Source organism: Ambystoma mexicanum, chromosome 12 (assembly GCF_040938575.1).
Source record: "Ambystoma mexicanum isolate Mex_15411 chromosome 12, UKY_AmexF1_1, whole genome shotgun sequence".
Classification (NCBI taxonomy): Eukaryota; Metazoa; Chordata; class Amphibia; order Caudata; family Ambystomatidae; genus Ambystoma; species Ambystoma mexicanum.
Genome location: NC_090936.1, coordinates 141,171,924 through 141,184,989, shown reverse-complemented (window position 1 = coordinate 141,184,989; position 13,066 = coordinate 141,171,924). Strand labels below are relative to the sequence as shown.

The window sequence follows — 13,066 nt, the reverse complement described above, 5'->3', positions numbered from 1 at the left end:
ACTGTGGCGGACAACAGTCCGGGCGCTTCTCTTGGGGATTCCGCGACCGTCCCCGTCACCGGTCGGTAGCCTGTTGTAGGTCTTTCTACCAGGGAGTTTTTTGCAAAGATCAGCTGGTGCACGATGGTCCCTCATAGCTCGGGAAGAGGGCGCCTTACCAGGTCCTCTCTTGGTCAGTCCTTGGAGACACAGCAACTTTCAGATTGATGAAGAAGGGCAACAGCAATTCTTCTCTTCCAGCAGGGCTTCAAGGTCAAGCTTCAGTTTCACTCCAGTTACTCTTTGTAGTTTGGACTTCAGCTTCTGAACACGATTACTAGCAGTGATAGGTCCCCAGATATACTGTTGATCTCCCATTCATTCCGCTGGGTCACACTCAAGCATCCAATCACTGCGAAGGGCATTCATTCATGCAGGCAGGCAGCCAGCCAATCAGGTGTATAGTGCATTCTGGCCATTCACTTCTCTCCAGACACTCGCAACAAGTTATGTGTATTGGGACAAGTACCCAGCCATTCAACACTCCACACTGCATTCATACCAGTTTCGGCAGCGCTGTCTCCGTCATTGTGTCAAACACCAGAAACTAGACAACCACAACACGAAGTGCATATTCATCACACACACCATTCACCCAGGTCCCACCCACAGGCGTACCCACAACATACGGTCGTTGGGAAGGCTCCAGTCAGTCTGGTCGGCACTTCCCCACACTACCATACATGGAACTTCCACCCAACAGCCAGTCAGGGGGAAGGGACAGAGTCAGGGCTTCCCGGGACTTCGGGAAGATCAAGGTAACAGGCGATGGAAGGCAAGAGGCCACAGGGCCATGTTGTCTCCTATCAGGAATCCACTGATTCCAATGACAAGGCCTGGGCATCCCAAAATGGAGGACGCTCAGGGCACCAGTCAATTCAGCACGGAGCTGCAACCCGGCCGCACGCAGGTGCCCAAAAACATACACTAGGGGCACAGGGTTGCACCCCCACCCATGGGTGCCATAAAGGTATCCCATGGGTCTGTTCACCAAACCAAAAGGGAGAGCTGCACCGCCAGGAGGCCCACATGAACTGCTGTGCGGAAAACACGACAGAACACACCATAAAAAGCAGTAAAGGACAAGGATTCGGAGGCCCTGTCCTTCCGATGCATTTCCAGCATCACACTGATCCCCCCCCCCCCCCTGGAATCGCCGCGGCTGTGGGTCCCAGCTTGGGGAGGACACGGTCGCCATCACCGACGACTTCCACAGCGAGCCTACCTGTGAGGGGTACTCCCGCTAGGAGAAAGTCCCGGACTTCTTCAAAGCTTCACTTGCCATCTGTGGACAAACCAGCTAATGGGAACTCTACAGGGGGCCCTTCTCTGCCCCATCAGCAAAGCCATCGTCCATGTCTGCAACTCCATTGGCTGTGCAGAAACCCAGGACAGCCACGTCCACGTAATCAGCGACGACCACAACCCCGTCAACAAAGGCTGCTGTGTTCAACTCATCAACGGCCTCATCGACAACCATCACGTCTTCATCGATAGGGGGCCTAGCCACAAAGGTGGTGTCCACTACCATGATGGCAAATCTATGAGTCCCTGCCACAACAGCGTGAAGCAGCTTCGTCGGCGCTGACTGAGACCACTGGCACACCAGGGATAGGGACAACTCCCCTCGCCACTCCGCTCCAGAAGGCTTCTGGAGAAGGAGAAGGGTAGGATTCCTCGTACTGACCCTAAGAAGGTGGCAGAGCCATGAGCTGCTTCAGAGCAACCGGTGCAGATCTACACAAGCTCTGATGAAGGAGACGATAATCTGCCCGAGGACTATTATTTAGGCCATGAAGGGAGTCTTGGAACCGTGTCTTTAGGGGTTCCCCACAGGGTGAGCTCACTTTTCCCCTGTGTCCGAAGAGGTGCATGAGCCCTGACCGTACGACTCTTGCTATGTTCACTCCTCAGCCAAGGGACATGTCATTGGATATACTAGCTACGCTGCACACACTAGTGTCGGAGATCCAGCAGATGCTGCCCCCCCACAACGGGACCTGACCGTCTTGAACCGCCACAGCCAGGGCCAAGCGTAAGTTGAGGGACCCAGCTGGCCCGAGACATCAACCAACACCACCGCCAACTGAGGAGCTGGCACCGCACACGGGCACAGCTACTATGGCAACGGACACTGTCCAGGCAGATGACTACATACCAGCGGACGGCAAACCGTTGCGTGCTGACAAGCCTGCCAGGGCATCTCCCCTGATGATGTCGGCTCCTTTCATGCCATGATGTTCAGGGCCTCTGACCTCTTTAAGCTGGTGCCTGAAGAGACTAAGAAGGAGGGATTCCTCTTCCAACAATGCAAGTCCAGGCGGAAGACCATCATGTCCATTCCCTTGCTGGATGATGTATGGGAGGAGGGCTTAGCCCTGAGGAAGACTCTGAGCACCGCCCCACCCAAACAGGATAGGATAGAGGAAAAAGTAGTGTGTCCCGGACTCGGCCCCCCAAATGCTTGCGGGCCCAGCCTTCACCTGTCTCTGTGGTCTCTGCTGTTACCAGGAAGCGCATTCGGCGAACCCATCGTCCTCGTCCATGGTGCCCTTGGACCAGGAGGGGAAGAATCTGGGTGCGGTGGACAAGAGGATCATTTATACCGCAGCCCCCACCTTTAAGGCTGGTAATGCCCTGGCCATTCTGTCCCACTATGACCGGGAATTGTGGTGTAAAATGAGCCCTATTCTGGTCTCCCTGCCCGAGGACAAGAAAGTTGAGGCCCTGTTCCAGGAGGGGGAGTTGGCCTCAGACCACGCCATCACAGTGGCACTGGACATCGCAAACACAGGGTTCTGCCAGATGGGCATCAGAGTGTCTCTTCGTCTGCAGGGATGGCTGAGGGTCACCAACTTCCAATCGGGCGTCCAATCCAAAGTGATAAACATGCCATTTGATGGAGAGAACCTTTTCGGAAAGACTGTGGACGAGTCCCTACAAACGATCAAGATGGACACGGAGACAGCATAGGGTCCTACAGCAGCGTTGGGAAGTCTGGCAGGTCCTCCAAGGGATAAAACACCCATTATCGACAGCCTTCTGCTCCACAACTCAAGAGGCGTACAGAGGCATCTCACAGGCTTATGGCGGTGGAGGACTCTGTCGTTGCTGCCCACAGGCCAGGGTGCAGGCACCGAACCAGACCTGAACCGGCCGTGAACTTGGGCCCCCACTTGTTCACCACAGTGGGAGGCCCACAGCCAAGGTTTGTCAACGCGTGGATGACCATCACCATGAACAGATGGGTGCACACCTTGGTGTCCTTGAATCCCTCCTATGGCTCAACAAGAACAGCATGTGGCACAGCTGCTACTGGAGGTCCACACCATGTTAAAGAAGGGGGCGATAGAGCCCGTCCCCCAGCATCTTCGAGGCACCAGAGTGTACTCCAGATACTTTCTGGTCCGAAAAAAGTCAGGGGGGTGGATGCCGATCCTAGACTTAAGGCACCTCAACAAGTACATGAAGTCCCAAAACTTCATGATGGTCACGTTGTCGCATGTGCTCGGTCAACTGGAGGAAGGCAACTGCATGGCATCGCAGGATGTAGAAGACGCCTACTTTCATGTCCCCTTACACCGAAAGCACCAGAAGTTCCTACGGTTCGTGGTCCAGAGACGACACTACCAGTTCAAGGCCTGAAATAGGCCCCACGGGTGTTTACGAAGTGCTTGGCTCTGGTGGAGGTGCATCTTCCTCTCAAGGGCATCCATGTCTACCCTTACCTGGACGATTAGCTGGCGAGCTGACACATGGCAAGGACCGTGTGCTTGCCAACAGATCTGGGGATGTCCATAAATTATCCCAAATCCTGCTTGGAGCCATCGCAGAATGCTGTTTCTGGGTGCCTGACTCAACACGTTCACTTGTCTGGCATCTCCCTCGGAGGAGATGGTGATGGCCATCCTGGGGAAGGTACAGCACCTGCCGTCAGCGTGGTCAGCTACAGTACGTGCCGTCAAATCGCTTTTGGGCTTGATGTCCTCCTGCATCAACCTCGTCCCTCTTTGCAGACTAAAGATGAGACCTCTCCAGGAGTTTCTGGACACAAAGTGGCTGCAGGTCTCAGGCTCCTGGATGGACAAGATCACCCTCAATGAAGAGTTCCAGCGGGCGATTCAGTGGTGCGGCGTGCGCCCTCACCTCATGCGAGGGGCTCCATTTTAGATCCCTCCATACTAGGAGACGGTTGGGGCCCACATCAGACAATTTCATACCAGAGGCCTCTGGCTGGCGGAAGAAAAGACCCTTCACATAAACGTCTTGGAACTTCGGGCGGTCTTCTGGGCCCTCGGGTCGTTCCTGCCATCAATGAAGGCGAAAGTGGTGAGGATCTACACCATGGGTGCACAACATACGGCCCGCGGGCCAGTTGCGGCCCGCCATGCTCTTTTGTCCGGCCCGCGAGGCACAAAGACTTTCCTAATGGAGGGCGGCCCGCGGCCGCCCTCCATTAGGAAAGTCTTTGTTGTCTTCCGGGCCGGACAAAACACTGGCCTTCATTGGCTCAGCACACATGCACCACGTTGCTCCTACGAGCCACGTAGTGTGTGTGTGCTGACCCAATGGAGGGCCAGCACTACGGCTGGCGTGGTCCATAAGGCTTGATGCCGGAAGGCATTTCAGCCTTGGACCACGCCAGCCGTAGTACGATTCCAGCTTTCCTGCTTACCTGCCGCTTACCTGCCTTCCAGCACGTCTCCGGTAAGTGGTCTGTTTGCGTTTGTGTGTCGGGTCTGTTTTACTTTATGTTTGTGTGTGTATGTTGCGATGGGGGGGTGGGGGGTTGGGGGGTGTCGGATGTGTATGAATGTTGGAATTTGAATGTATTTTGTGTGTGTGTTGAGATGCGGGGATGGGTGTCGGATGTGTATGAATGTTGGAATTTGAATGCATTTTATGTGTATGTTGAGATGCGGGGGTGGGTGGGTGTCGGATGTGTATGAATGTTGGAATTTGAATGCATTTTATGTGTATGTTGAGATGCAGGGGTGGGGGGGTGTCGGATGTGTATGAATGTTGGAATTTGAATGTATTTTGTGTGTGTGTTGAGATGCGGGGTGGGTGTCGGATGTGTATGAATGTTGGAATTTGAATGCATTTTATGTGTATGTTGAGATGCGGGGGTGGGGGGGTGTCGGATGTGTATGAATGTTGGAATTTGAATGCATTTTATGTGTATGTTGAGATGCGGGGGTGGGTGTCGGATGTGTATGAATGTTGGAATTTGAATGCATTTTATGTGTATGTTGAGATGCGGGGGTGGGGGGGTGTCGGATGTGTATGAATGTTGGAATTTGAATGCATTTTATGTGTATGTTGAGATGCGGGGGTGGGGGGGTGTCGGATGTGTATGAATGTTGGAATTTGAATGTATTTTGTGTGTGTGTTGAGATGAGGGGGTGGGTGTCGGATGTGTATGAATGTTGGAATTTGAATGCATTTTATGTGTATGTTGAGATGCGGGGGTGGGGGGGTGTCGGATGTGTATGAATGTTGGAATTTGAATGCATTTTATGTGTATGTTGAGATGCGGGGTGGGGGGTGCCGGATGTGTATGAATGTTTTGATTTGAATGTATTTTGTGTGTATGTTGAGATGCGGAGGTGGGGGGTGTGTCTGATGTGTGTGAATGTTTGTATTTGAATGTATTGTGTGTATGTTGAGATGCGGGGGTGGGGGTGGGTGTCGGATGTGTATGAATGTTTTGATTTGAATGTTTTTTGTGTGCTGAGTTGGGGGGTGGGGGTTCGGGTCTGTAAGGGTGCATGTGTGTGTGCTGAGTTGGGGGGTGGGGGGTTCGGGTCTGTACGGGTGCATGTGCTGAGTTGGGGGGTGGGGGGTTCGAGTCTGTATGGGTGCATGTGTGTGTGCTGGGGTGGGGGGTTCGGGTCTGTATGGGTGCATGTGTGTGTGCTGAGTTGGGGGGTGGGGGTTCAGGTCTGTAAGGGTGCATGTGTGTGTGCTGAGTTGGGGGGTGGGGGGTTCGGGTCTGTAAGGGTGCATGTGTGTGTGTGCTGAGTTGGTGGGTGGGGGGTTCGGGTCTGTATGGGTGCATGCTTGAGAATGTGTGTGCTGCGTTGGGGCGGGGGGTTCGGGTCTGTATGGGTTCATGCTTGAGAATGTGTGTGCTGCGTTGGGGGCGGGGGTTCGGGTCTGTATGGGTGCATGCTTGAGAGTGTGTTTGGGGTATAGTGTTTGGTTGGGGGTGAGGGGGCCATGGGGCATAGTGTTTGGTTTGGGTGAGGGGGCCATGGGACATAGTGTTTGGTTGGGGGTGAGGGATAGGGGGCATAGTGTTTGGTTGGGGGGTGAGGGACAGGGGGCATAGTGTTTGGTTGGGGGTGAGGGACAGGGGGCATAGTGTTTGCTTGGTGGGTGAAGGACAGGGGGCATAGTGTTTGCTTGGTGGGTGAGGGACAGGGGGCATAGTGTTTGCTTGGTGGGTGAGGGACAGGGGGCATAGTGTTTGCTTGGTGGGTGAGGGACAGGGGGCATAGTGTTTGCTTGGTGGGTGAGGGACAGGGGGCATAGTGTTAAGTTGGGGGTGGGAGCCATGGGGCATAGTGTTTGGTTGGGGGTGAGGGGGCCATGGGGCATAGTGTTTGGTTGGGGGTGAGGGACAGGGGGCATAGTGTTTGGTTGGGGGTGGGGACCATGGGGCATAGTGTTTGGTTGGGGTGGGGGCCATGGGGCATAGTGTTTGGTTGGGGGTGAGGGGCCCATGGGGCATAGTGTTTGGTTGGGGGGTGAGGGGGCCATGGGGCATAGTGTTTGGTTGAGTGTGAGGGGCAGGGGGCATAGTGTTTGCTTGGGGGGTGAGGGACAGGGGGCATAGTGTTTGGTTGGGAGCCATGGGGCATAGTGTTTGGTTGGGGGTTAGGGGGGTGAGGGGGCCATGGGGCATAGTGTTTGGTTGGGGGTGAGGGACAGGGGGCATAGTGTTTGCTTGGGGGGTGAGGGACAGGGGGCATAGTGTTTGGTTGGGGGTGGGGGCCATGGGGCATAGTGTTTGGTTGGGGTGGGGGTCATGGGGCATAGTGTTTGGTTGGGGGTGAGGGGCCCATGGGGCATAGTGTTTGGTTGGGGGTGAGGGGGCCATGGGGCATAGTGTTTGGTTGGGGGTGAGGGACAGGGGGCATAGTGTTTGGTTGGGGGTGGGGGCCATGGGGCATAGTGTTTGGTTGGGGTGGGGGCCATGGGGCATAGTGTTTGGTTGGGGGTGAGGGGGCCCATGGGGCATAGTGTTTGGTTGGGGGTGAGGGGGCCCATGGGGCATAGTGTTTGGTTGGGGGTGAGGGGGCCATGGGGCATAGTGTTTGGTTGGGGATGGGAGCCATGGGGCATAGTGTTTGGTTGGGGGTGAGGGGGCCATGGGGCATAGTGTTTGGTTGGGGGTGAGGGGGCCATGGGGCATAGTGTTTGGTTGGGGTGAGGGACAGGGGGCATAGTGTTTGCTTGGGGGTGAGGGACAGGGGGCATAGTGTTTGGTTGGGGGTGGGGGGCATGGGGCATAGTGTTTGGTTGGGGTGGGGGTCATGGGGCATAGTGTTTGGTTGGGGGTGAGGGGCCCAATGGGCATAGTGTTTGGTTGGGGGTGAGGGGGCCCATGGGGCATAGTGTTTGGTTGGGGGTGAGGGGGCCCATGGGGCATAGTGTTTGGTTGGGGGTGAGGGGGCCCATGGGGCATAGTGTTTGGTTGGGGTTGAGGGGGCCATGGGGCATAGTGTTTGGTTGGGGATGGGAGCCATGGGGCATAGTGTTTGGTTGGGGGTGAGGGGACCATGGGGCATAGTCTTGCACTCCAAGAGTGAACTCAATAATAAAGCTAAAACAGGCACAGTTAGGAGATGTACATCCTTTGCTTTTTTGAGGAAACCTGACTCAACGAAAGCCATACTCCTCTTGGGTAACCCAAACAGCAAACTATAGCAGTCCAAAATAACGGAATGTCCAATCAAGGGTCAATAAAATATATATAATTTAATTAAATAGACGATATACAATAACTAAATCGAAATAAATGATAGCAATGGAAAATGTGTAGTACAAAATGTAAGTTTTAAATGCAATAAAAATCGTTACCCCTCAAAAACATCTTTTTCCATGTGTTTAATACAAATTGGGGGTTGAAAAAGCCTCCTGACATGTCCCGCCTACCGCCCCGCCCACTTTTACTTTTCGGCCCCCTATAGCCCTCATGTAAGGTACTTTCGGCCCTCTGTCAAAATCAGTTGTGCACCCCTGATCTACACCGACAATACCATCAACATGTTCTACATCTGGAAGCAGGACGGGACACACTCTCCAGGTCTCTCCTTGGAAGCACAGGCCAGGTGGCACTGGGACATCTCGTCCCTTTCCACCTGGCAGGCACCAAGAACATCATTGCAGACTCTCTCAGCAGGGAGCTGCATTCTTGCCACGAATGGAAGCTTCGCCAGGATCAAGTGGCTCTTCTGCTCCGCGAGTGGGGTCAGCCCCAGATCGACCTCTTTGCGACAGCGACAAACTCCAAGTGTCAGGTTTGCCAGCAGGTTCCCGTAGCCGAGGAGTGTGGGGGATGTTTTGCCATTCCTGTGCAAGGGACTCTTCCTTTACGCCTTTCCTCCTTTCCCACTCCTACTACGAGTGATCCACACACTCAGACAGTGTCTCTGCAGGATGATACTCATCATTCTGGCGTGGCTACAACAGATCTGGTATACAGACCTGCTGCGTCAGTCGGCGGCCACATCCATCCGACTACCTCTACTTTCCGATCTTCTTATCAGAAAAGGCGGGGCGATTCTGCACCATGATCTGTCATCGCAGACCCTCAGGTCCTGACTCCTGCAGCCCTAGAGTTTGGACATTATTCCCTGCCGCTGGAATGTAAGGGCATTTTGCCCAAGACCAGGGCTTCTTCAACGTTGACGTGCTACGGCCATAAGTGGAAACGCTTCTCCATGTGCTGATGGACTCGGAAGTATACTCATCTGTGTGTCACAGCCCTACAGCTCCTGCCATACCCACTTTCCTTGGGCAAGGCTGGACTGACTCGTGCCTCTATCAATGTGCACCTGGCCACCATATCCCATTACACCAGGACACCAGGTAGACCATCCCTGTGGTCGCACAGACTCATCATGGAGTTCCTCAGAGGCCACTTCAGGACTTTTCTGGCAGTGAAGGCTCTGGACCGAACTTGGGAACTCAATGTGCTCTTGACTAAGCTCGTGGGGGCCCGCCTTGAACCAATGCATCAGGCCCTGCTGAAGTTTCTCTTGTGGAAGACTGCTTTCCTCATGGTGATCACCTTGGTCAGGTGGGTCGGGAGACCCAGGCCCTGCCTTGCAAACATCCGTACTTGTCTTTCCACACCACAAGGGTGGTGCTGCACACACACCCCACCCTTATGCCGAACATTCTGTCAGAGTTCCACCTCAACAAAGTTTTGATGTTGCCTATTTTGTTCCTGAATCCGTCGTTGCCAGCGGAGAGGGCTTTGCAATCGCTGGACGTTGCTCATGTGTTTGTTTTACATGGCACGCATGAAGGATTTTCAGAAGGCTTCTCAATTGTTTGGCAATTTTGGATCTGTGAATCACAGGAAGACCGTGGCGAAGGCTTCCATCTCTAGGTGGCTCTCTGGCTGCATCATGCACTGTCATTGGCTGGCAAACAGACCTCTTTCCAGGTAAGCCGAGAGCCCATTCCACCAGAGCCATCTCAGCAACAACTGCGTTTCTCTCTGGTGTACCCCTGCTTGACATCTGCAGGGCTGCTACGTGGTGGTCCACACACACCTACACGAGGTTCTACTGCATCAACAGGGATTCCAGGGAGGAGTCCCGGGTCGGGCAGGCCGTGCTAAATAACTTGTTCACTTGAGGTGAGTCTGTTCCAGGGGTGAGTGTTTTTTCACTTCTGTTGAGCCTTGCCACCTCCCATGGGTGTGTATATGTACTGCTGTGTTATCGTTATTCATGAGCATATTAATCCATGCCAGACCCCATGCTGAAGGAAGGTTAAGTTACTTACCTATAACTCCTGCTCTCCAGCATGGTTCTGGCATAGATTCACATGCAAACCCTCCCTCCTTCCCTTCCGTGGCCCTCCTTGGTTCATAGTGCCACTTGGCATGCTCTACCAAATCTGAAGATGGCCACCAGGGGTGGAGATTAGGGAGAGGACTATCATTGGATGGGGGCAGTATTGCCCAGAGTGCAGTGGTTGGTTTAGAGGAGAAATGCAGTTTTCGAGCTGAAGCAAAACTGTTTTCATTTCACTGAAGATTCCCAGCCTGACGACGGGGAATATTCATGAGCATGTGAATCCATGCCAGACCCATGCTGGAGAACAGGAGTTACAGGTAAGTAACTTAATTCTAATGGCTGTTGCAGCAAATACATGCATGACATCCCAGGGTGCTGTATACAAACCTGCCACAATGGAGGGCATAGCAGGAGAGTGGAAAGGATGACACAGGGTGTTAGGCTTCAATAAGACCTAGTGGTAAGCAAACAAACCATCATTTGGACTAGGATAGAAGAAACATTGAGACGGATCATTCAGCAGACGAGTTGAGCATAAAGCATGCAGGATGACAGGGTGGCAAATGGACTACAAGCCCCCTAGGAGTGGAACCTGTGAATGGCCAACTGAGCAGTATTGAAGGAGAGGAAGAGTGAGGAGGAAGGATGTGATGGGTTCTAAAATGTACACAAGTGATTCTAGGTTCTGTCTGGAAGTATTTTAAGTCTGAGAAGCGGTTGAGGGTTGCATGTGCTCTAATGCTGTAGGTTTGAGGCAACAAATATGAAGTACTTTTACGGGTGGGTCATGTTGACAATGAGTGAGAACACGACTGAAGGCAACATGTGCATGCAGGGCCCATGCTGCTGAGTGCAAGGCAACTCAATTAGACTAATGGAAGTGCTTGACTGTTGCAAAAATATTCTGTTAAACTGTAAGATTGTAGCACAAAATAGCTGAGCAGAAAACACCCGAGTAAAAACCTATAACGCAATACAAATAAATGCATTTGGGGAATAACTAATGTGCCCCTTTGAACGTATACATTGCTTTGCTAGTTTTCAGACTTTCATATCATTAATGTGTCATTTACAGTGATCCCTGGAGAAGAAGTGTTCATTTGCCCCTGGGAGAAACCTATCTAGAGGACCTCCTGGATATGGCTGCTGTGCAAAAGAAATAGTAGGCAATGGAAAACTGAAGCAGATATTTGTATCACTAGCCCTGGTTAAATGGTGTGCCAGGTACCGTGGTGAGAATTTAGGTTATAGACAGACTCTTTGGAATACGTCTATTATGTGCCCACTTTCCCTCGTCCGGTTGTCTCTAACATACCATCCAAAACCCTCCTTCGCCCGTGGTCGGCAGTGCATTGTACAAAGATCACTATTACTCTGGGCAGATGTCTCCTATCTCAGGGTGTGTATATATATATATATATATAAACTCTCAACATGTCTAGTACAATGCAATTCAGATTATTTTTTAGTTTCTTTTACATTTGTAGATATGTTCCTAGTCGCACCGTAACACATGAATATAGAAATAAACCACAATATGTACTTTTGATTAACAATTTAAATCAGATTTTGGTATTTTGATTTATAAAGCGATTCTCTCTTATGGAGCTTTAAAAATACAAAAATATTTGAAAATCTAATCTCCTAATCTCCTACATGCCAAATTCAAACACGTAAAAAGAGAATTAAGACAGCGGCCAGAACTCGCCCTCTTTACTATTTTAGCATTCAGCTGGACAAAGAACTGGCAGCCATATGAGCGAGTTTATACAACTCCGAAATAAATAAAATGCGTATTTTATTTTTGTGTGCGTTTGTAAAATCAGAGCAAGCAGTGCATTGATATTTTGTATCTTGCCAGCAATACATGTTTTTGTCCCCTGATTGTTGAACGTGTGTTGTTCTTACACAGCATGTTTTTCTTTTTTTGTTTCAGTTTTGCTTTAATGAGACGGTTACAAAATGTCCGCCATGCCAATGCACCGCCATTTTGTAGCTTGTCGGATAATGGAGGTTCTGCTAGGGAAAAACAAAGGGCGAGCGAGGGAGAATAAATAAACTGCCAGGTGGGGAGGATAATTCAATAAGAACACAAAACCTTCCAGTTTTATTTACATGCATACCGACGGCTGCATTTGTAACAGCACCTTTACAGTGTAAGGAAGGAGATCAGATCTCGTACTCGAGGAGCTGACCTTGGGTGGATGCCATCAACTTCCTCTTCCAGCTGGCACAGATGTGCTTCTGGCAGACCGGCCTGTAGCACTAGCCTGTAACGTAGCCCAGAAGCAAAACCTGCTTGCACTGCACAAAGCCTCCAAAATGTGCCCCCCCCCCCGCCCCCAAATGGTATTTGCAGATCCCCCTCTAGAGCTGGAATTTGATCTGCTGTACGAGGGACGAAATTTAAAAAGGAAACAAAAAAATCAGATAGCTGCCTGCCCTGCCTTCTCCATAGCCTCACATTTAACAGCAGTATGGCTGGTGCTCCCGAGATGTATGGAACCCTAACATACATTCTTAGAAAGATGCAGGGCCTGATGAATAGAGTTTTCAACACGTCAGTGAATCAGGTCCTGAGTTTATCAGGTCCTGAGTTTACTCTCAGTCCAAGCTTGCCGGAGGTGCTTGCCGGAGGTGCTTGCCGGGGGTGCTTGCTGGAGGTGCTTGCCAGAGGTGCTTTTTGGTGCACGCCGCATCTGACATTATAGTGATGGCAGCAGGCCGGTGCTTTTCATTTCCCTTCTGCGCCTTCACCAAACATTATTGCATTGAGAGATCTCTCGACTTAAAGCGCTTCTTAATTTGCACTCGGTTTGCTCTGATCACACAAAGGACAGCTGTGTTTGAAGATGCATCTCGCAATGCACAGACGATTATTTGGTGCCATGCTGGTACTCCTTTATTTCTCCACTGCTTCATCAGTGAGGGGAGTGTAGGCTTGCAAACACATATACATGCTTGTGGTTTTTGGTGGATGAGACACT

At 51.8% G+C, this 13,066-nt stretch overlaps 1 long non-coding RNA gene across 1 annotated transcript in view; it reads left to right on the top strand.

The window, feature by feature from the left end:
• The window catches only part of LOC138513380 (uncharacterized), a 228,161-nt gene that overhangs the window by 166,990 nt on the left and 48,105 nt on the right, over positions 1–13,066 (top strand). The window lies entirely within an intron of this gene.